The sequence below is a fragment of the Prionailurus viverrinus genome, chromosome A2, assembly GCF_022837055.1.
Source record: "Prionailurus viverrinus isolate Anna chromosome A2, UM_Priviv_1.0, whole genome shotgun sequence".
NCBI lineage: Eukaryota > Metazoa > Chordata > Mammalia > Carnivora > Felidae > Prionailurus > Prionailurus viverrinus.
This window is the reverse complement of record NC_062562.1, coordinates 3342660-3368259: the sequence shown is the minus strand read 5'-3', so window position 1 is coordinate 3368259 and position 25600 is coordinate 3342660. Positions and strand designations below refer to the sequence as shown.

General features: G+C 51.8%; 1 protein-coding gene across 1 annotated transcript in view; it reads left to right on the top strand.

Moving 5' to 3' along the window:
- Positions 1–25600, top strand: part of RFX2 (regulatory factor X2) — a 90534-nt gene that overhangs the window by 14103 nt on the left and 50831 nt on the right. The gene's annotated exons all lie outside the window — the stretch shown is intronic.

The following is a 25600-nucleotide window of genomic DNA, read 5'->3' as shown; positions in this document are numbered from 1 at the left end:
ATAGTTCACGGCCAGTTCCGTTTTAGGTCACTCACAAGGTGTGAGTAGCACAGGCCCACCTGACTCAAATGTTTTCCATTTTCTCAAGTGGTCGTGGTTGGGCTTTGCGCACCAGTGTCCCTTCCGGGCCACCGAACAGTTTGATCCCAGAATTCCATGGTGACCGGAATTCACGACTTGGGGACCCTTCTGGGCAGTTCCCAGTAACTCTTGTTTCCTTCCTCTTTTACGTCAGGGGAATCTTTTCATGGTGAAGCCTCCAGATAATACCCAAAAATACAAAGGGGGAAGAAGAGCCCCTGGCTTCCTCCGCCTCTCTTCCTCTGCCCGTCCCACCGCTAATAAAGTTTGGTGTGGATTCTTTCCGATATTTTGTATGCCTATAAAAGACACATGCCATACGGTGTTATTTTGAATTGAAATACATTCATATGCCATAAAAACTCCCTCTTTGATGTAAGTGTATAGCGTATAATAGTTTGGTGGGTTTTTTGTATATTCACCAGGTTGTATAACCATCACCACTGTGTAGTTCCAGAACATTCCGTCACCCTATAAAGAAACCCTGTGCCCATCAGTAGTCCTCCTCCACCCCGCCTCCTCCCCGCCGGCCCCCACGAGCCCCCTTCCTGTCTGTGGATGAGCCTGTTCCGGACGTTTCGCACACATGGAATCGCACACATGGAATCACACACCGTGTGGCCCTTTGTATCTGGTTCCCTCTCTGAGCGTCATGTGTTCAGGGTCTGTCCACGGGGTAATGTGTGTTGGCGCCTTGCTCCTTTTATGGCTAGTCTAGTATTTTTTCTTTTTACAGAAAAAGGATCATATCATGCCCACTTTTCTGCACCTTCTCCCTCACCTAGCACTTTCCTCATCACTGCCTGTCATCTTCATTCTTTCTCCAAAACCGCGTGACTTTCCACAGTACCCGTGTGCCCTGAGGTACTTAACTAGCTCTTTATTGAGGGGCGTTTTGTTGATCGTTTTTCGCTTCACCAACAGTGCTGCGCTAAACATCCTTGTCCAAATGTATTTGTGCACAAGTGCGGGATGTGTGAAAATTCCCGGAAGGGGACTTGCTGGGTGGGAGGGACTTCCTTCCCCTTTGCATTAGATCTCTTTCACCCACGTTCACGCTGCAGCCCTGCAGAGATGGTTACTTTCCGCTGTGCCCTTTCCTGCACGACACCATCCACAGCACGTCCACTCTGCCACCCCCTCCGCTCCCGCCCACGCCACGGGCACCCTGACAATATGCCCGTCCTTCCCTCCACTCCGCATCCCGTCCGGAGAACAGTGGGTCACAGGACTTTTGGCAATCCGGTGAAAACGTCCCCCCACCCCCAATCACCTCTCTCCGGGCCAGCCCCTACTTCCGAAACTTGTTCCCTGTCGATTCTGCTCTGCCTAGTTTCCAGCCCACGGTGGCTGACTCAGCCCCGCTCTGTCACCACGAGCTGCACCCACCCATGCCCGCGTGTGCCTCTGGGGGAGGCCCAGCCACCCGGCCGGTTTGTGCCCACACAAGTTCACGCTTGTTGCCCTGGCTCTGAGCTGCCTCTCCCACAGCAACGGCATCTTCCCAGCCCTTTGAATTCCCTGCCGACACGTGGTTCCAACTCCTTGCCTCCTTGACACTCCAGCAAAGCGTTCATCCTGCTGCACCCCCAGCAGACCGGTCCCAGCAGGCCAGCAGGCCACCTCCGGGCCACCTCTGTTCATGACCCGTGCATGGGGTCCGAGCCCCGCTGCAGTGCCTGCTCTCGAACCTCTGTCTTTCCGCTGTAGTGTAGACTCTTTCTCGTTAACGCCACACAGTTTGAAACCAGAAATCCGACGCCCTGGTCACGGATAAGCCTGTCCAGCCTTCGTCTGAGCTTTCTGCCCACCTTAAATTCAATGGATCTTATTTTTCTTCTTAACCTCCTTTGAGAGTTCTGAGACACTGACCTATCTGGCTTTTCTTTCTTAGTGCTTCGTGAGCGTAGAGTCTTCCAGAAACTATCCGCTCTTTCTCCAGTGGTAATGTTCACGTAGGCCTTGGCCAGAAGGTCTATAATTCAACTCCAGAATTGAGCCCTATTCTCATGTCGAGTCCTGATGGTGAAACGCCTGCCTCTCGCCTCTCATTTTTCGCTCGTTACCCACCGTTGGTTCTGTGTACACATTGAACAAATGTTTCGGCATTTCTAAAAGAGACTTCCTTACACCTTTCACCAGTACCCCCCCCCCCCCCCACTGCTGCACCTGTCCCTGGAGGTCTTCAAACAGAAAGTCTCCCAGGGATTGTGTGCAAGGGCTGTTCTGCTTGTTAATGAAGTTTGTTTCTGAAAATGTTAGGAAGGGTTTCGACCCGAGGCGCCTGGCTGGCTCAGTCTTGGTCCCAGGGTTGTGAATTCAAGCTCCACATTGGGCGTAGAGATTACTTAAAAATAAAATCTTAAACAACAACAACAACAACAACAACAACAACAAAAGATTTGAACCTCCTAAGTGCCCAGGCCTCACTTTCTTGTTGTTTCAAGCTGTATCATCTTTGCTTCTCAAGTAGAGAATATAGGCACAATTTTGGTTTATATGTTGTCGGTTCTCTTCTTGTCTGGCCTTTGCCAACACGTTTGCTGGGTCACCTTTCTCTAAAAATTGAGATAAAATTCGCGTAACGTAAAATCGACCATTTTAAAGGGCAATTCAGTGGTTTTTAGGCTATCCGAAATGTTATGTGACCACTGCCATGCCATCTAATTCTAGAATGTTTCCAGCACTTCAAAAAGAAGCCGCATTCCATTAAGAAGTCACTCCCCCCCGCCCCCACACCCCGGCAGCCATGAGCCCCCTTCCTGTGTGCGGATGTGCCTGTTGCAGACGTTCCACGTAAATAGAACCACGCGCCGTGTGGCCCTCTGTGTCTGGTTCCCTCACCGAGCGTCGTGTGTTCAGGGCAGCCGGTGTCGACGCCTCGCTCCTTTTCATGACTAAATAACATTCTGCCGTGCGGGTGGACCACAGTCCTCCGCCGATGGACGTTCGGGTGGCTCCTGCTTTTTGGCTGTTACCAGAAATGCTGCTGTGAACATGTGTGGACGAGCTTTTGCGTGAACACGGGCTTTCATTTCCCTTGGGCAGACACGCCGGAGGGGGGCTGCTGGGTCACACGCTCACCCCGTATCCGACTCCTTGGGAAACTGCCCAGTGTGTGGCACGGCGCCGTGCCGTTTTACGTTCCCACCAGCCCCGCAGGAGAGCTCCGCTTCCTCCCGCCAACACGCTGCCTTCCCTTGTTCTTGTTATGGCCAACCTGGCAGGCGTGTGGTGGTTTCGACCTTCGTTTCCAAGTGACCGATGACATTGAGCATCTTGTCATGCGCTTACTGGCCATGCGTGTAGCTTCTTTGGAGAACTGTGTGTTCAAGAGGGTCACCTCTCACAATTTTCTCGCATCCACAAATTTCTCTTCTGTGAAATGCCCAAAGACCCTGAATCGTGAAGGGGCAGGGTAGACGCCAGAACTAGAGCGGGCAGGGGCGCCTGGGTGGCTTAGTCGGCTGAGCATCTGTTGATTTCAACTCAGGTCCTGATCCCAGGTTTGTGGGATTGAGCCCTGTGTCAGGGTCCGTGCTGAGCCTGGAGCCTCCTTAAAATGCTCGCTCTCTCTCTCTTTCTTTCTCTCTCCCCCTTTCTCTGCCCCTCTTCTCCGCTTGTGCTCTCTCTCTCTCTCTCTTTCTTAAATAAAATAAAATAGGGGCGCCTGGGGGGCTCAGCCGGTTGGGCATCCAACTTTGGCTCAGGTCATGATCTCATGGTTCATGAGTTTGAGCCCCACATCGGGCTCTGTGCTGACAGCTCAGAGCCTGGAGCCTGCTTCAGATTCTGTCTCTCTCTCTCTCTCTCTCTCTCTCTGCCCCTCCCCCGCTCATGCTCTGTCTTTCTCTCTCTCAGAAAGAAATAAACATTGGGGCGCCTGGGTGGCGCAGTCGGTTAAGCGTCCGACTTCAGCCAGGTCACGATCTCACGGTCCGTGAGTTCGAGCCCCGCGTCAGGCTCTGGGCTGATGGCTCGGAGCCTGGAGCCTGTTTCCGATTCTGTGTCTCCCTCTCTCTCTGCCCCTCCCCCGTTCATGCTCTGTCTCTCTCTGTCCCCCCCAAAAAATAAATAAACGTTGAAAAAAAAATTTTAAAAAAAAAAGAAAGAAAAATAAACATTAAAAAATTTTTTTAATAAAATAAAATATAAAAATACTTAAAAAAAAAAAAACCACAGCAGGCGGTAGAGGCAAGAGAGGGTCAGAATCAGCAGGACATGAAGGCTGTCCCCTCTCTCCCTTGTGACACAGCTCCAGCTCCGGCCTGTGGGCGTGCCCATTTCAGAGACTTCCCACAATCCTACATCGTCATGCTTTAGGAGGAGGACGTGACAGATGTCGGCCTTTACCCTCAGAGGGTCCTTGACTGTCTGGGCACTGAGCTATCTGGAATGTTATTTGTAAATTAAATGTGCTATCTGATTCCTGTCCGTTTGTCCAGAATTATTTTAGTCTCTCTTTTAGAGACATGAGTCCAAACATTTGAGTCTAGTACAGATTCAAAACACCACCTCATGGGCTGACTCCAACCCACCATCCGATTTGGGATGGACGAGAGCTAATAATGACTTTTTATGCTTCATGGTTGAAAAAATAAACAGAAGAATAATATTTGGGAACACGTGAAGTTACATGAAATTCACATTTCAGTGCCCATAAATGAAGTTTGATGGGCAGGTGGCCATGCTCATTAGTGTGCATATTGTTGCTGGTGGCCTTCGCCCTGCAGTGGAGGGGTTGAGCAAGTCCCACCAGGGGCCGTTTGACCTGCAAAGCCTAAAATATTTGCTATTGGGCCCTTCACAGAAAAAGTTTGCTGACAGCTGGTCTAACAAAGAGTCCTGGTTACATCTGACTTGTAGTATAGCATAGCATCACGCGTATGTGGATACGATGCTGGTTTGGAGGTACACGAACGCCTCGGACTCTTCAAATCCCCTTTGCCTTTTTATGTCAATGAGACTGTGCCTTTTTTCTTTCTCTCTTTCTTTTTTCAATTCCACAGCACCCTGGCCTTTCTCTCCGTGGCGTTCCTCCTTGTCTCCCAGGCCGCGGAGAGCCCGGGTCAGGTTCAGACTATCACCCCAGGGCGGTAAGGTGCTGTGCAGTTGGGAAGCATGCGTTTCTCTCCTTTCTGGTCTCCAGCTCTCCAACACCCAGCCCTGCATGGCTGTCACTTGAGGACTGCCACTCCCTTTTGGCAGGTGGCACCAGCTCTGGAATTTGGTGTGCAAATCCTGGCATCCAGGAGTGATTCTGGACACAGGTTACTGCTGCAGACCAGGGCCCAAGGAGGCGGGCTCCCGTGTGGGAGAAGCTGACGTCTGTGACCATGTACCTTCGTACTGGAATATGCCGTTAACAGTGACTCCTAAGAAGTAAAAATGTGTGATGGCTAATCAATAAGGAAAAAAATCAGCGTTCAGAGATCAAAAAAGCTATTTCCACATTTCAGCCATCTTATATTGCACTAAAATCCCACCTGAAATGAATTCTGCGCGACCTTGTAATCTTTTGTTGTGGCCGTGGTTTTTAGAATTAAGACGTTCTAGGGATCGCTGCTCGAAGCAGAACGGGTGTGGGGCTTCTCTGCCTCTGGCGAGGCAAGTGGGGCCTCGCCTTAACCTCCTTGCTGCAGGGCCGGTCAGTGTTGGCTACCAAAGATGGCAAATCAGTTATGTTTCCTCAGGTCGGCTGCTCCCTTCTCCTCTCAGTGCCCCGCTGGCAGAGGCTTCTCTCTCAAGTTTCAAATCCGTGGCACGCGTGGGCTTGGTGGCCTGTGGGTTGCTTATTGCCGAGGTGGTCATTGAAGGTGTAGCTACTTATCAGCACAATCCCTTCCTGGACTCTTTGAATTCCTAACTGTGGGCTGCTAGGAAAGGAGACCAGATGCCTTCACACTGTGGCTTCCTGCTAGAGATGGGGCGTGCGTCTCACCGTACTCCCGTGACAGTCACCTGGCCCCATGTCTCTGCCATATGTGATTGGGGCCCACGGCCACCCTTACGACCTTCCTCCAAGAAGTGAATTGTGCGTCTTTCTTCTAAAGACTGCTGACCTGCCTGGATTATACAACAAGGCCCGTTTAAATTGGAGTCCTTGAATTTATAAACTTGACTTTAAAAAAAAGACAAACCCACCTATCACGATAGCCCAGTGGTTCTTAACCCTTCTTCAGGCTGGACCTTTTTTGTAGTCTGCTGAAAGTTGGGAATTTCTCCCTAGAAGAACAGGTGTAAGCACACATGCCCCCACTTAAATTTCACCTTCAAGCTCAAGTTCATGGGCTCCCTGAAGTGTGATCCTTGTGAATCTATTGACCCAAGGTATAGAATCCTGCTGTAGCTATTTGAGGGGGCATATTACAGAATTTAAGCCACTTCCAAATATTCTGTAGAAATTTTTAATGTTTACTTATTATTTTGAGGGAGAGACAGAGCATGAACAGGGGATGGTCAGAGAGAGGGGGAGACACAGAATCCGAAGCAGGTTCCAGGCTCCGAGCTAGCTGTCAGCACAGAGCCCGACGCGGGGTGCGAACTCACAAACCGAGAGATCATGACTCCCCTGAGCTGAAGTGGCCACTTAACCGACTGAGCCACCCAGGCACCCCTAGATTTTTTTAATAAAAAGGCTGAAATGAGGTGGAAATCTAACACTTTGGTAGGAACCAGAAAAAGCAGGTCCTCACGAGACGTTTGTATCTCTGTAGAGTTGTGCGGGTCAGCTACGCACAAGTTCCATTTGAAAATGATCATGAGAAAGTCACCATGGAAAACAGAAATGAGAGGTGTGCACGGACCTATCCATCACCATTGAAGGGGAAAAGTAGAATTCACCTCATTTATGCCAGCTTCTTTCACAAATTCATACTGAGGGTGCCCTCTCTGGCAAGACTGGATCTTCACATGTCACTTTAATTACTTGTTTATAATATCTTACTCCAGCAAGGGTGCCAGGACCATTCAATGGGGGAAATGACAGTGTTTTCAACAAATGATGTTGGGAAACTAGATATCCACCTGCAAAAGAATGAAGTTGGATCCTTACCTCACACCATATACAAGACTAGCTCAAAATGGATCAAAGACCCAAATGTCAGGGCTAATAGCACAACAGTCTTAGAAGAAGACACGGGGGGAAAGCTGCGTGAGATTGGATTCAGCAGTGATTCCTTTGCTGTGACACCAAAGGCAAGGTCACAAAAGGGGAAAAGTAGACAAATCGGGATTCATGAAACTTAAAAAAAACTTTTCTGTACATCAGAGCATACTAGAAACAGAGTGAAAAGGCAACCCACAGAATGGGAAAAAATATTTGCAGATCATGTATCTCAGAAGGGGTTAATATTTAGAATATATAAAGACCTCCTACAGTTTTACAGCAACAAAGAAACAACCCAATTAGAAAGTGGGCAAAGGACTTGAGTAGACATTTCTCCAGAGAAGGTATGAAGATGGCCAATGATCACAGGGAAAGGTGCTCAACATCACTTAGCATTAGGGAAACACAAATCAAAACCACAATGAGGCCACTTTGCACCATTAGGATGGCTATCCTTAAAAAAACACCCAAGCGAACAGAAAAGTACGAAGATTGTTGGCAAAGACTTGGAGAAACGGAAACCATCGTGAACTGCTAGTGGGAAAGTAAATTGTGCAGCTGCTATGGAGAACAGTAAGGCAGCTCCTTGGGAAAAAGAAAATTAAACATAGAATTACCATATGGTCCAGCAACTCCACTTCTGGGCATACACCCGAAGGACTGAAAGCAGGGGCTTGAACAGATATTTGCACACCCACGTTCACAGCAGCACGTCTCACAGTAGCCAAGAGGGGGAAGCGGCCCATCGACGGGTGAACAGATAAACACGGCGTGGTGCCACCAACAGTCTTCAGCTTGAAAAAGGAAGGAAATCTGACACCTGCTACACCACGGATGCACCTTGAGGGTGTTATGCTCAGTGAAATAAGCCAGTTCCAAAAGGACCAAACGCGCTATGGTTCTACCCCTGTGAGGTCCCTAGAGAAGCCAGATTCATGACGGAAAGTAGATGGTGGGAGCCAGGGGCACGGAGAGTTACAGTTAAGAGGGACAGAGTCTCCGATTTTGCAAGATGGATGGTGGCGACGGCTGCACAACAATGTGAATGTACCTAGTGCCACACTTGAAAACCGTGCACCTGATAAATTTATATATTTTATATATATATATATATATGTTTGTAATATATAAATAATATATGTGCATATATATATAATGTATAAATAATATATATAATCATATATTTTACCACAATTAAAAATAAGAATAATAGGGGCGCCCGGGTGGCTCAGTCGGTTAAGCATCTGATTTCCGTTCAGGTCATGATCTCATGGTCTGTGAATTTGAGCTCCGCATCGACCTCTCTGCTGTCAGCACAGAGCTCACTTCAGATCCTCTGTTCCCCTCTGTCTCTGCCCCTCCATGGTCATTCTCTCTCCCTCTCTCTCCCTCTCTCTCTCTCTCTCTCTCTCTCTCTCTCAAAAAATAAATAAATAATAAAAAATACTTTAAAAACTAAGAATAATAGACACTCCAGTTATATTTTCTAGTATTATATTAAAGGAGGCATATTCTTTCATAGTTTCTAGTTTCATAGTTTATTCTTTCATAGTTTCTAGTCCTTGGGAGTCCCATCCCTCCTGCTGAATCATAGGAATGGAGCTTCAGTAGAGACCCTAGGAATTTACCTTGTGGTTGTGTACCAGCTGGTTAGCATAGCTAACTCACTGAACTTGCATACCCCCACTTAGGAAAATTACACTTCTTTAAAAAATAGTTTATTTGAGAGAGAGAGCACGCGCGCGAGCAGGGAAGGGAGAGAGAGAGAGAGAGAGGAGAGAGAATCCCAAGCAGGCCCCTCACTGTCAGCACGGAGCCCGAGGCGGGGCTCAATCTCATGAACTGTGAGCTCATGACCTGAGCTGAAACCGACTGAACCACCCGGGGCCCGGCGCCCCGGGAAAACTACACTTCTGAGTCAGTGGTCCTTACTGGAAAGGAAAGCACAAGGCAGATGGGGGACCCGGTCTACAGATGGCTGGCGTTCTGGGTCTGTGTGCTGGTGCCTTTGGGGGGCCTTTGGGTGAGAAGAGAATGGCAAGTAACCCAAGCAGGAAGCTCAGAAAGGAGAAAAGAGCACTTTTGTTCAGAGTCATCTGAGTGCCAACTTGCTAGAAGTTGCTTTTCCGAGAATATAAGGAGGAACCAGACCCGCTTCACAAACGGCCACCCAAAACAGAGGTCAGCCAGCTACGCGCCGGGGGGCCACACGGGGCACCCGCCTGTTTTCTTGTAAGTCCTACAAGCTGAGAATATCTCCTGCATTTTCAAATGGTTGAAAAAAAATCAAGAGAATAATACTTTGTGCCACATGAAAACTATATGAAAATCAAGTTTCAGTGTCTGTAAATAAAGTTTTATTGAAACAGGTCCAGGGCCAGAAAACCTCAGGTATCAAGATAAGTCACATTTCACTTATGTAGCATTTTAAAAATCGAAACATGCCACACACACACAAAAATCCATCGAGCAAAATGTCAACATTTTAAAGACAGGATCAGTATTGCTGATTTATGTCCTTTGCCGCAGGTTCTGGTAGGGCTCTGAATGCAACCATACCCATTCCTTATGTAAGGTCACTGGCAGCTTTCTGGAAACAGTGAGAGTTGAGTAGCTTTGACATAGACCCTATGGTCTGCAAAGCCAAAAACATACTCTGGCCCTTTACAGAAGAAGTTTGCCAACCCCTGATTGAACTCAATTTACTATATTAATCCCTACCGGTGAGTAACTGTAACCAAACTACAGGTTCAAGGCCTTGTTCATTTCCTCTGTCTACTTTTTTATGTCCCTTTTTAAAACAAATAAGTATGCTTGTAAATTATTTAATTTTGGGATAATGGCATGTATAAGTCAATACGGACAGTTAACACTGAATTAATAAGCAAGCTGATGCTTGTGGGCTGTGATGACTTACTAAGAGTGCAATTACCTGCATGAAAGTCGTACAGGCTTTCATTTACTTTCGTGGTGACTAAATACTTAATTAGTTAACCTTTCATTTACTGGGATCCATGTTACTTGACTTCTTTACAAAATGACAGATTTGCTATCCAGCCTCCATATATAGGTGTTAATAAGCTCAGTTAGGGACTTAAAAAGCATTAATTATTATTAAAATCTTTAAACAGTGTATGCCATGGGAGCTTCCTCCCTGGTTTTCCTGTCTTCACTCTTTCTCCCAATAGTCTAAGAAGAATATAGTTTAACCAGAATGTGTTGTGGCCCTGCTTGGAGTTTCCCTCAGGAACTGGACTAAGATTCAGACTTCTGGCCATGCCCTCGGGGTCTCTGCTGTTGTCTCCAGCCTCCTGCCCTCCCTTGCCACAGGGCCTTTGCACCTCCTGTTCCCTGTGCTGGGAGTGCTTGCTCCCATCTCCCTATGTCTGGCCAGGTCTCATGTCAGCACCGTCCTCCACAACACCCTTCACTGGCCTGGTGACAGCTTGGGAGCCCCTTTTCCACCACCCCTCCCCACCGGCTCTGTCCCTCTGCCTTCTCCCTTTGTCACGGCCCAGATCTCTATGAAATAACCTCGTATATCTGGTGACTGGTTTCTTGTCTGACTCTGCTGCATGAGGATGTCCGCACCCCCAGATCTGGCTTGTTCACTTTTGAATCCTCTGGGCCTGCGCCTGCTTTTTGGTAAATTCACTTTGTTCCTTTCTGTTTATTTATAGTTTAAGTTTACATACAGTCATGTTTACATTTTGGGGTGAGTTTTCTCACACACGCATAGGTTCTGGTAACCACCACCCACCAAGTGGGCAGAGAGCAGTTCCAACACTGGGGTGCGTTCTCTTGAGCTGCCCCTCTGCAGCCAGACCCTCACTCCACCCTTGACCCCTGGCCACCCGCTCTGCTCCCCTCCCCGTCGCTTGGCGTAATGCCTTCGAGACTCATTGTGCCGTCATGCGCGTCGATGGCTTGTTCTTTTCATTGCTGAGTTGTACTCCACTGTACGAATGCTCCACAGTCGGTTTGTCCAGCAAATTTCCTCTTGGTGTTTGATATTGAATTAATATTAAAGCCTCTGGCCGTGTAAGTGGCAGCATACTGTAGACCAAGTGGGTTGAATAGCAGTGGTGTTGCCTGTACACATCGCATTCACGACAGAGCGTGAGTGGGGGAGGGGCAGAGAGAGAGGGAGACCCAGAATCGGAAGCAGGCTCCAGGCTCCGAGCTGTCGGCACAGAGCCCGACGCGGGACTCGAACTCATGGACCGTGAGATCGTGACCTGAGACGAGGTCGGACGCCCAACCGACTGAGCCCCCCGGGCACCCCGTGCTTCATTCTTTTTGATGGTGTCATGGCATCACACTAGGGATGTACCGTAATTTATTGAACGATTTTACTACTGATGAACATTTAAGTTGTTTGCAGTTTTTTTGTGACTTCGAGTAACTCCGCCAGGGCACTGTAGATCTTGTTTTCACAGCTGTATTGAGATATATTTTACATACCACAGAGTTGGCCCATTTCGAGTGTGTAATTCAGTGGGTCTTTGTGTATCCTTGGGGCTTATGTAACCATCACCACTGTCTAACTCCAGAACATTTCCATCACTCCCAAAAGAAGTCCTATCCGATTAGCAGTCACCCCAATGCCACCCCCCCCCCCACCGACCCCGGCACCCACTAACGCACTCTCCGTGGGTGCGCCTGTTCTGAACATTTCACATAAATGGCTTTTGTGTCTGAGCGTTGTGTGTTCAAGGTCCATTCACACTGTGGCGCGAGTTAGAGCTTCACTCCTTCTTACGGCCGAGTAACATTCTCTTGCGTGGATAGACCACATTTTGCTTAATCAGCTGATGGACACGTGAGTTGTTTCTGCTTGGGAGCTGTTATGAATCCTGCTGCTACAAACACCAGGGTACAGCACTTGGCCCTTTGCCTCTTCGGACATGTGTGTTTCCATAGGATCAATTCTGAGGGAGAAAGGAAATCGCGCTTCCGGCTAGCTCTGCATCCCTGACAAGTAGGTTCAGACACGTCCCAGGCCTTGAGGGATGCTCAAAGGTCGTTTTCTGCGGGGGCCGACCCTGCTCTCGGGCAGGAGCCCCTCGCTTTGTTGCGGGGCTTTGCGTCAGCCTTCATCAGTTTAACAACACAAAGCCTGGAAACTTGTAGCAAAGAAGAAAAGGCCAAGAGGGTCTCCTTATGGGGAATTGAAGAGACCCACCAGCTCCCGCTCCGTCTCCGCCAGGAACGACAGCACTGGACACATCTGCATCAGGCACCACTTGTCAAGCGATGTGAGAGATGCTCGGCCGTGGAAAATGTACCGTCTACGCTCTGAGGTCCCACGGAAGGACAGGATGCCTGAAAGGGGAAAAGGAGGCAATGATAAAATGTAATTTTTATGACAGTAAGGCAGCAGGGTTACGTTGGAAGTTTGGCTGGATGCTGCGAGAGGCGTGAGTATTAAGTATTGGCCAAAATGACGAACCCGACAAATATGCCCTGGGATGGACGCAGCACACAGCGCGAGCCATCCCCTGAGGCGTTTAGCATGCTTGTTTGCCTGTGAGATCCCAAATAGCAAAGCGTCTCCCTGCTTTCAGAGTTTCAGATCAATGAACAGGCAAAACCCGGCAGGAGCTCTTGGCTACCTCGTAACGGAGGGGATTCCGACCAGGACTTTAATGGATATTTACGGAGCGCTTCCCATGTGCAGCGCTGGTAATTAAACTCCACGATTGTCAGCCTCACCTTGTTCGGCACGGTGGCCCCCGGGGGGCAGACAGAAGGTATTTGCTCCATTTTCCGGTAGAGAAATGGAAGCTCTGAAGGCCTTACGTCACTGGCTGAAGGTCACCAGCTAGAAGGTGGAGGACACGGGACTTGGACGCAGCGCCTCCTCTCAGGAAGCATGTTCTGTTTACACGGCGTCATCGCTCTGCTTGGGCTGTGTGTCGAGGGGAAGACACGGGCCCTGGGCGCTCTCCCCTGTCGCGCACTCAAGGGTAGGAGGATGCTGGTCGGGGAGGAGAGCAGGAGTGAGGGGAAACGCTCAGGGAGGGCACTGGCGCCCCCCCTGCTCCTCTCAGCAGGTGCCCCTGCCCTGGGTGCCTCCTACCCTGCCCCCAGCTCCACAGCGGCCCCCACCTGGGCCCAGCAGCCCACTTGGGGTGGGACTGCCCCATTCCATCTTCTGTCTTCTTGAGTGTTGACCTTGACTGGGACACTTCCCAGAGCCCCTGAGGCCTGCACAGGCCTGTCTAGCAGCTACAAGAAGTCCCCGTGTGGTTAGCCACGGTCACACACAAGTAAGGACCAAATGCACACGTCCTATCCGCCAGAGAGAGAAGAATCCGGCAGCTTTCTGCTGGTCCCCTGCAGCCTCACAGACGTCCTCCTCATCAACACGCGCTGAGTAGTAGCCCGGGGAGATGCCTTAGATCCCCAGAGAGGGGCACCGAGCCCACACCACTGAGGTCAGCCATCCACACTTAATCTCCTCTTAAGCATGAAATTCGGGTGGCGCCTGGGTGGCTCAGTCGCTTGATCGCCAGACTTCGGCTCAGGTCATGATCTCAAGTTCGTGGGTTCAAGCCCCGCGTCGGGCTCTGTGCTGTCAGATCGGAGCCTGGAGCCTGCTTCTTCGGATTCTGTGTCTCCCTCTCTCTCTGCCCCTGCCCCGCTCGCACTCTCTCGCTCTCTCTCAAAAATAAATAAATGTTAAAAAAAAAAATTTAAGCATGAAATTCAGGTCGCAAAACAGATTTGACTTCCGCAGAAGGCAATCGCGTCTTCATTATCCCAGGCAGTAGTAAGCTTTAGAGGGCTTTTTGATTCGACCCGACTTTTTTCTTTACTCCAACAGTTTCAAATTTCATTTGGACAGAAGTGTCTCAACTGTTTATCTTTTTAAAAATCCGGCTGAAGTAGTAGTAAATGCTTTTCAAGCGTAGTGATGGTCCAGATCGCCCAGCAGCTAGGCGACATCAGCCCCGAGACTTCCAGAAGCAAGGAGGATTGGAACCAATATGGGGCCTGGGAGGACAGGGGTGGGGGAGAGGCGGCCAGCGGAGGCCGCTCACTGTTACTTGTGTTACGTTTCAGAGGACTCCTCTCTGTCGCTCTTGCCACCTTTCAAGCAGAGCTAGAACATTCTATTCCAGTTTTTTCCAAAATTATCTTGTGCTCTGCTTTGGGAGCTGACTTAATACGGAGCCGGGAATGGAGACACCAAAAACAGAAGCGCACAAAGCCAGGCATTTGTGCCCGACAGAGCGAGCTGCCCCCTGGTCTCACGCCCCACGGTCCCGCCCTGCTGCACGCCAGCCCAGAGCGCCTGCTGAGAAAGACGAGGGCCCACCTCAAACCTTTATGAAATAGGAAACCATTTAAAATATTTTCAAGGTTTCCTGGCACCTTCTTAATTAAAATTAATTTTTTAATTTTGTTTAATAATTGTTTAATTTTAATTAATGTCCCCCCAACCTTTTGATTAGAATGCCTTCTGAAAATGGAATCTGTTTCAGTGTATCGTCTTAGAATTAATTAGGGTGCGTTAAAAAAAAAAAAAAAACCTAACATATCTCCAAGACTTCTCTCTTTGGATTTAATTAGAAAAATGAGTTTAACACTTTTGTAAAAGGCTGTTTTGCTCCGTTCTGTCAGAGCACGCTGAGGTTTGCACTGGGGTTGAAACTTTCGCGGGGACAGACACAGAATGTGCTTTTGTTCTCGTAGGATTGGATGGCGGGGCCAGAGATGAGGTGGGAGGTGACGGGTTGGATAAACATTTCCAATTTTGCCTTTTGTTGCTTCATTTTCATTTCCTCAGAGACCCCTGGGTCCTGCCGAAGGGATGTCTGACTAGATTCTTGGTCCCGGGCCCCTAGAGGCGCAGCTCCCAGGCCACTTGAAGCAACGAGAGGTCCTCCCAGCAGGGGACAGCGTGCCAGCCCAGTGCCGAGTGCATTGGTGGCCCCAGCCGGAGGACTCTGCGTTTGAAACTCCCACAGCAGGATTCCTGGCCGTACTTGTTTATCTTACGCTAAATTTCTTGGTAATCTTGCATACTTCCAGCATGACTTAGCAAGAAATACACTTTTGTTTTTCAACGTGGTGCTGAGACTTTTTCTTATTTAAGCTTGCATGTTTGTACGTTGACATGGCAGAAAAAGAAGCCGCATTAGAACTAGTCTCTAGCAATCGTTGGACCTGGAAAGATCAGACATTTTGGTGGATCTGGAAAGAGGTGCATCGTCATCATAAAGAAGGCAATGAAAAGACCAAATCGCGTGTGGGGCGAAACACGAGGGATGGGTTCTGTGAGGCTGTTGAGGGGGACCCACAGGGTGGAGGGCAAGCGTGGGGTTGGCTCAGTCCGTCGTAACAATACCACGGACTGGCCGGCTTCTAAACCACGGAAATCCAGTGTTCCCAGTTCTGAGTTCGGGTGCTGGCATGACCGGTGAGGGCCCTCTTCGGGCCAGCAGACTTCTCGCTGTGTCCTCACAGCCTGGAAGGGCTGAGGGAGCTCCCTGGGGCCTCTTTCATAAGGGCGTTCAACCCCCTCCCCGAGACCCCACCGCCCAACACCTTGAGCATTAGGTGTTGCCACGTATGAATTTGGGGGGGGACGCAAACTTTCAGACTCCTGCACGGGCAGATGGAGCCCTGAAGCCTTGGGGCCCAGGGAGGCCATGTGGGGGCTCGTCCCTAGCTCCAGCTCACCCTTCTCAGCCCGGGCTCTGCCGGAGACTCTGGCGTGAGATCTGCAGACCTGAGTCATCTTGTGCGATGCCCAGCTCCCACCCCACGCTTCAAGCCTTCCACCTTGCTGAGGTTGGAGGCCTCCCAGCAGCCTTGCAGGGGCCAGCGCTCTGGCTGTCGGGGGCTTGAGTAGACTTGGAAGGGCCCTGGAACCGTCGCACAGGGACCCCACAGCTGAGGGATGGCACTGGGGACTGGGAGCTCCTGAAGAGACTTGCAGATTTGGGATAACCCATTTATGACTTGGTGGTACCCCACCTCTCCCTGCATCTGGGCGGAGGCCCTGTCCTGGGCTGGTAGACCAATGGCCACATGCAAGTTCTGGCCAGCCCCTCCTCTCTTCTGCGGGATGTCTCCATCCCGTCTCACCTGTGTAACGACACTCCGCCAGCAGTTCTCTCCACTCCCGCCCGCTGGGTCCCGCCCGTCCCTTCTTCCATTTCAGAAGCCCTCTCCCAAGCGGACTTCCCATTTCCATGGCTACCCTCTTCCTCTCCTTTCCTTTCCAGCAGAGATGCCTCAAGGGCTGCCTGTGCCTGGGTCTCCAGTTCCACGACTCTTGGTCTCTCTTGAATCCCCCAATCTCTGTGGACTTTGCCCACAGGGTTCCCCTGGAACTGCTCTGTCACGTCACCATAATCCAGCGATCAGTTCTCAGCCCCCAATTCAACTAATGCTCAGGACGCTACTCGGTTTGCTGGATTTCCTCCTCTTTAGGATCGCTAAATGGTGGGGAGCCAAAGAGCCCAACCCTGGGCCTCTTCTCCGCCCTCTTTTGATGAGCTCAGCCAGGCTCCTGGCCTTAAGTAGGCATCTATACACTGCTGGCTCCAGTCCACATCCTTAGACGCTACGCACATCTGTATACTAAAACTCTGGCCCAGGGCATCTGGACACTGGTGACTCCAGCCTACCACTTGCCCCTCCGGCCCTCACTTATATATCTGTTGACCTTCTCAGCATTCCAGCTTGGGTGTCCAAGAGCCTCTCACCCACCTCACACCTTTAAAACTCAACTTCTGAGTGCTCCCCAGTCCTCGTGCTTCTCCCTCGGTTTTCCTGATCTCATCCTTTTCCCTGCCAAAAATCTTTGACGCAGTCTTAACTCCCTTCTCTCACCCCCCACATCCAGCCCATCAGTAGATCCTATCGACTCCACCTCCCTTTATCCAGAGTCCGACTGCTTTGCACCCCTCCACTGCCATCACCCAGGCTCAGCCACGTCACCGTCTCTCACCTGGACCATCACACCACCCTCTTAGCTGCTCTGTCTCCTTGCATCCTTTTCCTTCTTTGCCTGTTCTCAACCCAGTAGCCAGAGGCACCCGGTTAAAACCAAGTCAGATCAGGGGCGCCTGGGTGGCGCAGTCGGTTAAGCGCCAGACTTCAGCCAGGTCATGATCTTGCGGTCCGTGAGATCGAGCCCCGCGTCAGGCTCTGGGCTGATGGCTCAGAGCCTGGAGCCTGTTTCCGATTCTGTGTCTCCCTCTCTCTCTGCCCCTCCCCCGTTCATGCTCTGTCTCTCTCTGTCCGAACAATAAATAAACGTTGGAAAAAAAAAAAAAAAAAAAACCAAGTCAGATCAGATCATTTCCTGGGCTAAAACCCTCTGATCACTTCTATTTCATCCTGAGCAGAAGCCAAAGCCTGTATGATTGTCTCTGTGGGCCTTTCCGCCTCTTCTTGTCTCCTGGTTTGCCCAGCTCAAGTCACCAGCCAGGCATGGCCTCATCTCAAGGCCTTTGCACTGGCTATTCCCTCCACAGAAATGCTCTTCCCCTAGATGGCTCAGCCCCTCACTTTCCTTGTTTCCTTAATGAGTCTTCTGGGGGCGGCATTCGGCAATCCTCTAAAAATTGCAACCCCATCTCACCCCACTGCTCCCTGCCTCCACTCCATTCCCACCTCCCACCTCTGGCATCTATCGCCATCTGACATATTGTAGATTTTCTTATTTTGTTTACTGTCTCTATCCTTCCCCACCCACCCCCACTACCTGGGGACAGAATATAAGTTCCAGAAGGGAAGGGAACTTTGTCTGTTTTGATTAGTGGGAAATGCCTGGCCCATGCCAGGCACTCAATAAATAGTTTGTGTTGAGATCAATGAATAATGTACAGAGGACCCCCATGTCAATCCTCTTTCCAGAGATGGGGTTTGGGACCCTCACAGCTGTGTGTCAGAGCCTCCCTTCAGATGCAGAGCGCAGGCAGAATTGGCAGTGTCCCCTAGGCCTTGGGAGCAGTGACTCCCACACTTTCAGCTGCTGGTGGTCTCACTTCCAGGCTAGAGATCAGCGTTACTGCTTTGTCATGCGTTAATGGCCCAAATATCTGGCTTCAAACTTCCCATCTCCCTAGAACCCAGGTTCAGATTTTAACAGTGTGGAGTCTGCCTCCCCTTACTCTCAAGGAAACACTTTCATTCTGACTTGTTTATTCAAAGAGCGCCTCCTGTATGCTCTCTTAGGAAAAGAAGGTTGCTTTGCGTCAGTCATGTCTATCTCAAAGGCCAGGTTTCGCTGGAGGCCAAACCTCAGCTGGGAGCTGAAAGTGTATACCTTAATCACGCACAAATCTATCAGTGCCGGGTGCCTTTATAACCTAAAATGTGGACCCACTGTGGCTACGGCCACATACTTCCTGTTCTGTCAGCATGTTTTAAGATTCTTGGCCATGCTCCCCCCTTAGAATAAGACCATCCCCTTAGAACTCTGCCCTCCCCTTGTAAGATAGGGTGCTATCCCCTTCCCTTCCAAGTTCCAAAGCCCAAATTCCTCTGGACAGAGCCAAGCTTGGATTGGCTTTGAGGTTAGCTTGGGTTTTTTTCTCGGTGGGTCAAGATTGGCCAAAGCTAGACACCTCCCTATCACTGCTCTCCGAGACTGTGTGTCCCTGTGCTTCCCAGGCCTGGCTTCCTCTTCCTCTTCCTCTTCCTCTTCCTCTTCCTGTTGCTGAGTGGGGCAGGAAGAGCAGGCACAGGGACACCAGATGCTGTCGGTTCCTTCCCGCAGAGTCCCAGGAGGCACTTCTAATGCTGAGTCAACAATTTGGTTTGCACTTATTTGTCTGTACATGACATTTTCAAAAGTCTTTTAAATTAGGTATCTACTCCTCTGTTCTTACATCTTTTTCAAATAGCTCAATCCCCAGTTAGTTTTAGTTTGTATAATCCCTGCCCAGAAAACCCATGTGCAGCTATGAATATCCCACATTGTTTGCTTGATGATAAATAAATTCTTTCCTCTTGGAGAAAAAGGCACTTTCTCCTCCCTGCACTGGGAAGGCTTGTAGACGTCTCTGCTCTGATGCTGACCGCGCGGGGAGATTGGTCCTTCTTGGGTTTTGTTATTTCAGAACAAATATGGTAAACTGTTTCCCCCTTGGTTACTATAGAGAAGAGATTATTTGCCTTTCTCTTAGGGCTTCTGAAAATAATAGATTACATATTTGGGAGGGTTTTTTTTTAGATCTGGTTAATGTGAGATAGAGGGGATTGCTCCAGGGATGACATTGTTTGGTTTGGGAAGTATTCTTGCGGTTGCCCAGCAACAGGCTCTTAGAGACGGGAGTGGACTGCGTTGTCCCTGGCAACCGTTGTTACTCAGCAAACAATGAGGGCCAGCAAACAGCGCCAGGACTGCGGACTCCAGGTTTTAATTGAACATCTGCATATATTTTTCTCTGATGAAATTATGTTTGAGTTTGATTTGCCACAACAGGTAGACCTGGGTCCCCCTGGGGTCTCCGTGGAAGAAAACGTGCTCTCGTTGTGACAGCTCATCCGGGGGGAGGGGGGGGGGGGAAGAACCTTTAGCCATTTGAACATATCCTAGACTGCTCTCCACTGGAGACTTGTTTCAGTCCCGAGTGGAATTTCTTTTTTGATCTAATTCCCCGTGTTTGTAAAATTATTGCCTGGCCAACCTACTTTTCAAGTGCTTTCCAGCGTGATGTTTTCCTTGCGGCTGCTGGAGAATATCAGAAAAGCCGGGACCTGAACCCAGTGGGTCACATGTGACAACATTCACATATAAGATTGGCTGGTGACGGACACTGGACCCAGAGCCTTCTGGTTCTTTACTCTCCCTCGCCCTTCCTGTTGAGAAGTTGGATCCTCGGGTGACCCTCAGGCGAACGCGTACATTGCGCATATTGGGGAAGCAGATGTGTTCCCTCTAACTGGAGCCGAAAACCCTCACCCCGTGGAGGGGCACTTTGCAGCCACCCCGTGGATTTTGATCAAAACAGTGTCACTCCCTACCTCCTCCTCAGTGAGCCAGAGATAGCGATTGTTTACCAGGGCTGGTTGCTTGGGTAAACATGCCCCTGCGCTTCATTCAAAGCCGGTGACACATTTCTTTCCCCCACTCTCGGCCCCGCCCTCCCCGCCCCGCCCCGCCCCGCCCACCAGCCAGGGCTATAAATTGGGAACTGTCAGTCAGCGCACGCTCTCGGTGGGGGCTCGGTCCTGCCTTGTTCATCTCGAGCGCAGTCTGTCTAAGGCAGCAGCAACCGCAGAAGTGCAGCCTGTATCAGAGCACAGCGCCCGCGGTCAGTCAGACAGCTCCGTGGTGAGATTCGCTTTAGTTGTACGGATCGGTTGGTTTACGGGCAGCTCGCGCTGTAGCTGAATGCCCCGAGAAGTGTCCCTTGCACTTTTCGCCAGCACCCCGGCTAGTGTCTCGGGACAATGGGAAGTATGTGAACAAGCTTCCGACTTAGTCTTGCAGCCAAAACTTGCAATGGGATGTCATTTGCGTTCTAGAACAAATAAAAGCGAGCTGTGAGTATCTACACAAGGCAAGCTTGTTAGCCACCAGCCCTGTTAGATGCAATCATTAAGATTCCCGTGACAGCAAGCGTTACTGGAATCAAAATGAGTAAGTTCTGACTTACACTAAGATGCCCCAAAAGATTAATCAGAATACAAGATTCTTCCTGTAACCTGTTAACAGCAGGATCGCGGGAGAGGAGTTTGTGCTGAGGAGGTCAGTCCTTCCACAGAAATGCTACTGTGCATTCCAGAAAATTGGCAAGTGCTTTGTCAGGAATTGTCGCCTCGCTTAAAAACTTCCTATTAAATGGGTCATTTAAAAAACTTCCCCACGGAGATACCTCCCCCCACGTGAGGACTTGCAGCTTGGGCAAAGCGCTTAACATCTTCGCGTCCCTTCATCCTGCGGGCAGAGGAGCAGGGCTGGCTGATTCGTACGGGGCCCCTCCAGTGCTGGCCTGTCACGGGGGAAGTTCCTGATGTTCAGCTCGGCCGTTTGTCTGCTTTCGAAACTCCGGAGTGAGGGGTGACCCCGAGAGGAGTCGGGGTCACTTGGAAAGGTCCCGGGTGTGATGCTGGCAGCAGGAGAAAAGCCAGCCTCTCCTTTGCCTGAGTCAGTCGTGGAGGTACCGCCCGACGCTCGGGCCTGTTGGCCATTTCCAGGAACAGGAAGTGCCCCTGTCACTGGGCAGCACCCTCCTGTGCGGGGTGCGGGGTGGGGTCAATCGGGCAGATGTCCTGGAGCAGGGAGCCCCCGGCCAGCCCCTGGTCGGCCTGCCTTGCTCCTCCTCTCCCAGGCTGTCGGGGGCGCTCTAAAAGCCTTGTTTTCTTGAGGACGGCCTCGTCCGGGAACCAAACATGCACAACTGGGAGACAGAAAGCAGAACCGTGGGCAGTGAGCATAGAGAATGGCTTGGTTGGTCTAGAAGTAGCAGGTTCAGCGAGGCCGTGGCGTCAGACCAGTGGTTCTCAAAGGGGGCCGCGCTGACCTTCAGGGAACACCACTGGGTGGTGTCATCTGGGGTTGTGATGAGGAGGGGAGGCCCCTGGCGTGGAGTGCGTGGGGCCGGGGATGCTGTCCCACCCCCCGCGGTGCCCGGGATGCCCCACAGAGAACAACGTGGCCCCAAACGGCTGCAGTGGGGAGGGGGGAGACGGCGGTTCAGAGAAGCGCCCCTCAAACTTTCATGCACGCACAAATCTCCCGGGACTTGGGTTGAAATGCAGGTTAGGGTTTATGAGCGGTTCCAGAAAAGGCAGAGCAGTGCCTCTCACCCCCTGCTGACTAGTCCCCTAGGGGACACTTGGTTTCCACGGCTGGGGGTGCCCCTGGTTTGGAGTGGGTGGCAGCCCGGATGCTGCTCAGCCTACCCCCCGCCCCGCCCCCCCACACAGGGCCCCGGACAGCCCCCCCGCAGCCAAAACTGATCCAGCCCCAGTGGCCACGGCACCGAGGCCAGGGAGCCCTGCTCTAGACGAGGGGGGGGGGGGGGGGGACGGACGGCGGGTGTTCATCGCTGTGCATGGTGCTGCTTGGGTCCATTCGGAAGCTGCCGATGGCGGCGCCCTGTGACCCAGCAGTCCTGTTCTAGCGGTCACGGGTGGGTGGGCTTTGAGGGCCGCAGCGCTCTCTAGCCTCAGCCCTGCTTTCCGGGGCCGCATCAGTCCCATCCTGGCAGGTGTCATCGCCCCTGTCCTCACAATCGCTGTGGTGCTCACGGGGACGCCAGTCCCAGCCTCCAGTGGACCCTCACACCAGAATGGCCCCCACCCACCTCGTCCCTGCCAGTCGGGACCTCTGCAGCCACACTGGCCACCTGCAGAGCCGTATATTTGGTGGAGGCAGCACAGTGGCCCGCACCCAGGCCCACGGGCTCGGAACCTGGCACATTGAATGCCGTTGGGATTGAACTGGGGGTGCCGAGGGGTCGGGTAACCATCCCATTCAGACCATAGAGGAGGCCTCGCTTTCTCCAGAGAGCGCCAGCCAAAGGGGGTCCAAAGCAGAGGGCAGGACGGGGAGGGCTGCAGAAGACGAAGCCCAAGTGGATAGGCTGTAGCATCCAGATGAACCCGTGAGGCTGGGAGAGGGCCGAGGGGTCACGGAAAACAAGGTGGCAGCGGGGCCACGGGGCATGGGATGTGCCCAGCTGGGCAGGGGCCCCCGGCGTGCTCCCCACTACGATACCACTCTGCTTTCTGGTTGCTTTGTGGGAAAAGACGGAGGGGACGGTGGCATCGGAGTCATTATTGACAAGTCCCTCCCAGTGACTGAGTGGCAGGAAGAGCCGCTTCTTGACTTGAGCCAGACAGAAAGGGCCAAACGTACATGTCCAGCTTGGACCTGTGTCGTTCGTCCACATGAATCATTTCAGCTGATCCCAGCTCCAGCCAGTGACATAAGCTCAATTACGTAGACACCTGTAGAGCAGAAAACTGAGCTCATGATATTATTCCGAGTTCTCTTTGCCGCGGGGCGGAGGAACGATTTACACGGGAAGGAGACGGCCTCTGCAGCACAGACAGTGGGCGCCTCGGGGGCCTTTACGGACCAAGTGCGCCTCCTTTGCCGAAAGGAGGAAGACCCGGTTCAAACCCAGCTCTGCCTCTTCAGGCTGTGTGGCCTCGAGCTCTTGCTTGACCTCTCTGAACCTCCGTTTGTCCCTTGTTGTTTCTAAAACGAGGATGATAATGGAGTAGCTTCCCCAAGAGTTAAGTAAGATCACACTTGGCCCAGAGTCTGGGGTACAGTTAGGCCGAACCACATTGCTGGCCGCTGCCGATGCAGGTGTCTTTGGGGTTCTCACCCTTCTCCCTTTCCACTCGGTTGTATTCTATTTATCAGGCACCGGCTGGGGGCCAAGCTCGGGACGGGCACGCCTCATGCATCATTGCACCTCATCCGCCCGACCCCTTTCTCAGATAAAGAAACTGAAGCCACAGCGAATGACGGAACTAAGATCCGAACTCATCTGTGAGAGTCCACACGGTGGGTCAGCCACCTCAGTGTTTGCTCAGAAGTTGTGCCTGCCTTACGTCTGCGATGACGGCTGCTGGGTCTTTTCCGTGACAGAGCTGAGACCCTATGGCGGGCTGGGAGGCGGGAAGCGAGCCAGGTGTCTGTTCCCGGGATGCGCTCACGGAGCGGGGCTCTCGGACCAGCTCTGAGCAGACAGTCTTCATGTCAGAAGGTCTGGAGCATCCAGGGCAGGCTGGGCCACCTCGTGAGTGTGAACCGCGCCTGGAACCACGTGACGCTCGATGCTCAACCTTCTCGAGGACCACAGACCCTTGGCATCAGAACGTGACAGACGCCGCCCCACCCCTCAGTGGTCAGACGCCTGGTGGCCCTTGATTTCGGACCGGCAGTGTTGCCCTGGAGGCAGACCCAGAACTTCCAGTGTGCAAAGAGGAGGAGGCCGGGATTGCACCAGGTCCCTGGGAGGCGGGCGGTCCGGTCCGCGCTGGAGACATCGCTCGACGCGGCCCCGAGGCCTGGGGACATGCCTGCTGACCTGAACTAGTCCAGTGGCTTAGGAGGCAGAGAGGCAGCGGCAAGTCTGAGGGAAAGAAGTGGTTGGAAACCAAGTCTGGTGGCGTTCAAGGGATTATGAACGAGCGGCGGAATTGGGCTGCCTGCCAAAAGCGTATTTCCTGGGTGAAGATGCCCGTGAGGACTGGGTGGTTTTTAATTCACGCGCCCCCTAAACCCATGACATTGTAAACAGCAACCAAAATCAGACTGCACGTGAGTTGACGTAACCGTACCTTAGTTTGGACAATTTGTTTTTTTGAGAGAGAGAGTGAGTGGGGGAGGGACAGAGAGAGAGGGAGACAGAGGATCCGAAACGGGTTCCGTGCCAACAGCAGCAAGCCCGAGGTGGGGCTCGAACTTGTGAACTGTGAGATCATGGCCTGAGCCGAAGTCGGACACAACCAACTGAGCCACCCAGGCGCCCCCAAAATTTTAAACTAATTGCCAAATCGTGTCCTTTAGGGAGGAACGTAAGTGGGTGTTGCCCCATTGCGATGGGGGGCGGGGGGGAAGGCCGCTGTCCTTTGTGATGAGAGTAGCCTGTCCCACCCGTTGCGTCCTGCCTGGAGCCCTTCAGACGGCCAACTTGCAGGGCTCGGGCCCGCTCCTCTGCTGGACGGCGAGGGAACGTTTGGCTGCTGTGAAGAAAACAGGAACAGAAGCCCAGTTCTTACCAACAGAAAAAGGAATTTGAGTTCTGTCGATACTTCATTCCAGAGAAACTCGGAGCCAGCTCCGACCCTTCAGAGTCGGCTGCTGCAGAACAAAAAAATGAAAAATTGAGGAACGACGGGGCGTCCGAAGGGTTTAGGCAAAGAAGGAATAATGGGGCACCCTTGCTGGCAGTTGAGACTGGATACCCCCCAGAAACGGGGGAAGCCTCCGCAGGGCCCACGTTTTTGCCTCCAGTTCTGCCTCCCGTTGGGCAGAATTGCGGTTACTTTGTGTCCGGGTCACTGCAGCGTCCTCCTCTGTTGTCCTTCCTGTTGGTCACCTGTCTACATGTGCCGTCTACCCAAGGGCCGTCTGTCCAACTCCTTTCTCGGATACTGCACTTCACTTAGAGCGGTGGCTCTCCTTCGGCCGCCATCGTTCCCCCAGGGGACGGTCGCCAGTGTCTGGAGACTCAGGGCCGAGGGAGGGTGTTCCCGGTGTGTGGTGGGAGGGGCCGGGGATGCTGATCAGCACCCCACAGAGCCCGGGACAGTCCCCCACGGAGAAACGGGCTGATGTCTGCAGTGCCCAGGCTGGGAGCCCTGCTTTAGTGCCCACTGGGTGGGTGCCTCGGCGGGGATCCGAGAGCGAGAAAGGATGTGTTAACGAGTACACTTTTCAGCAAGGAGATGGACATTTAGATCTCCAAGTGCACG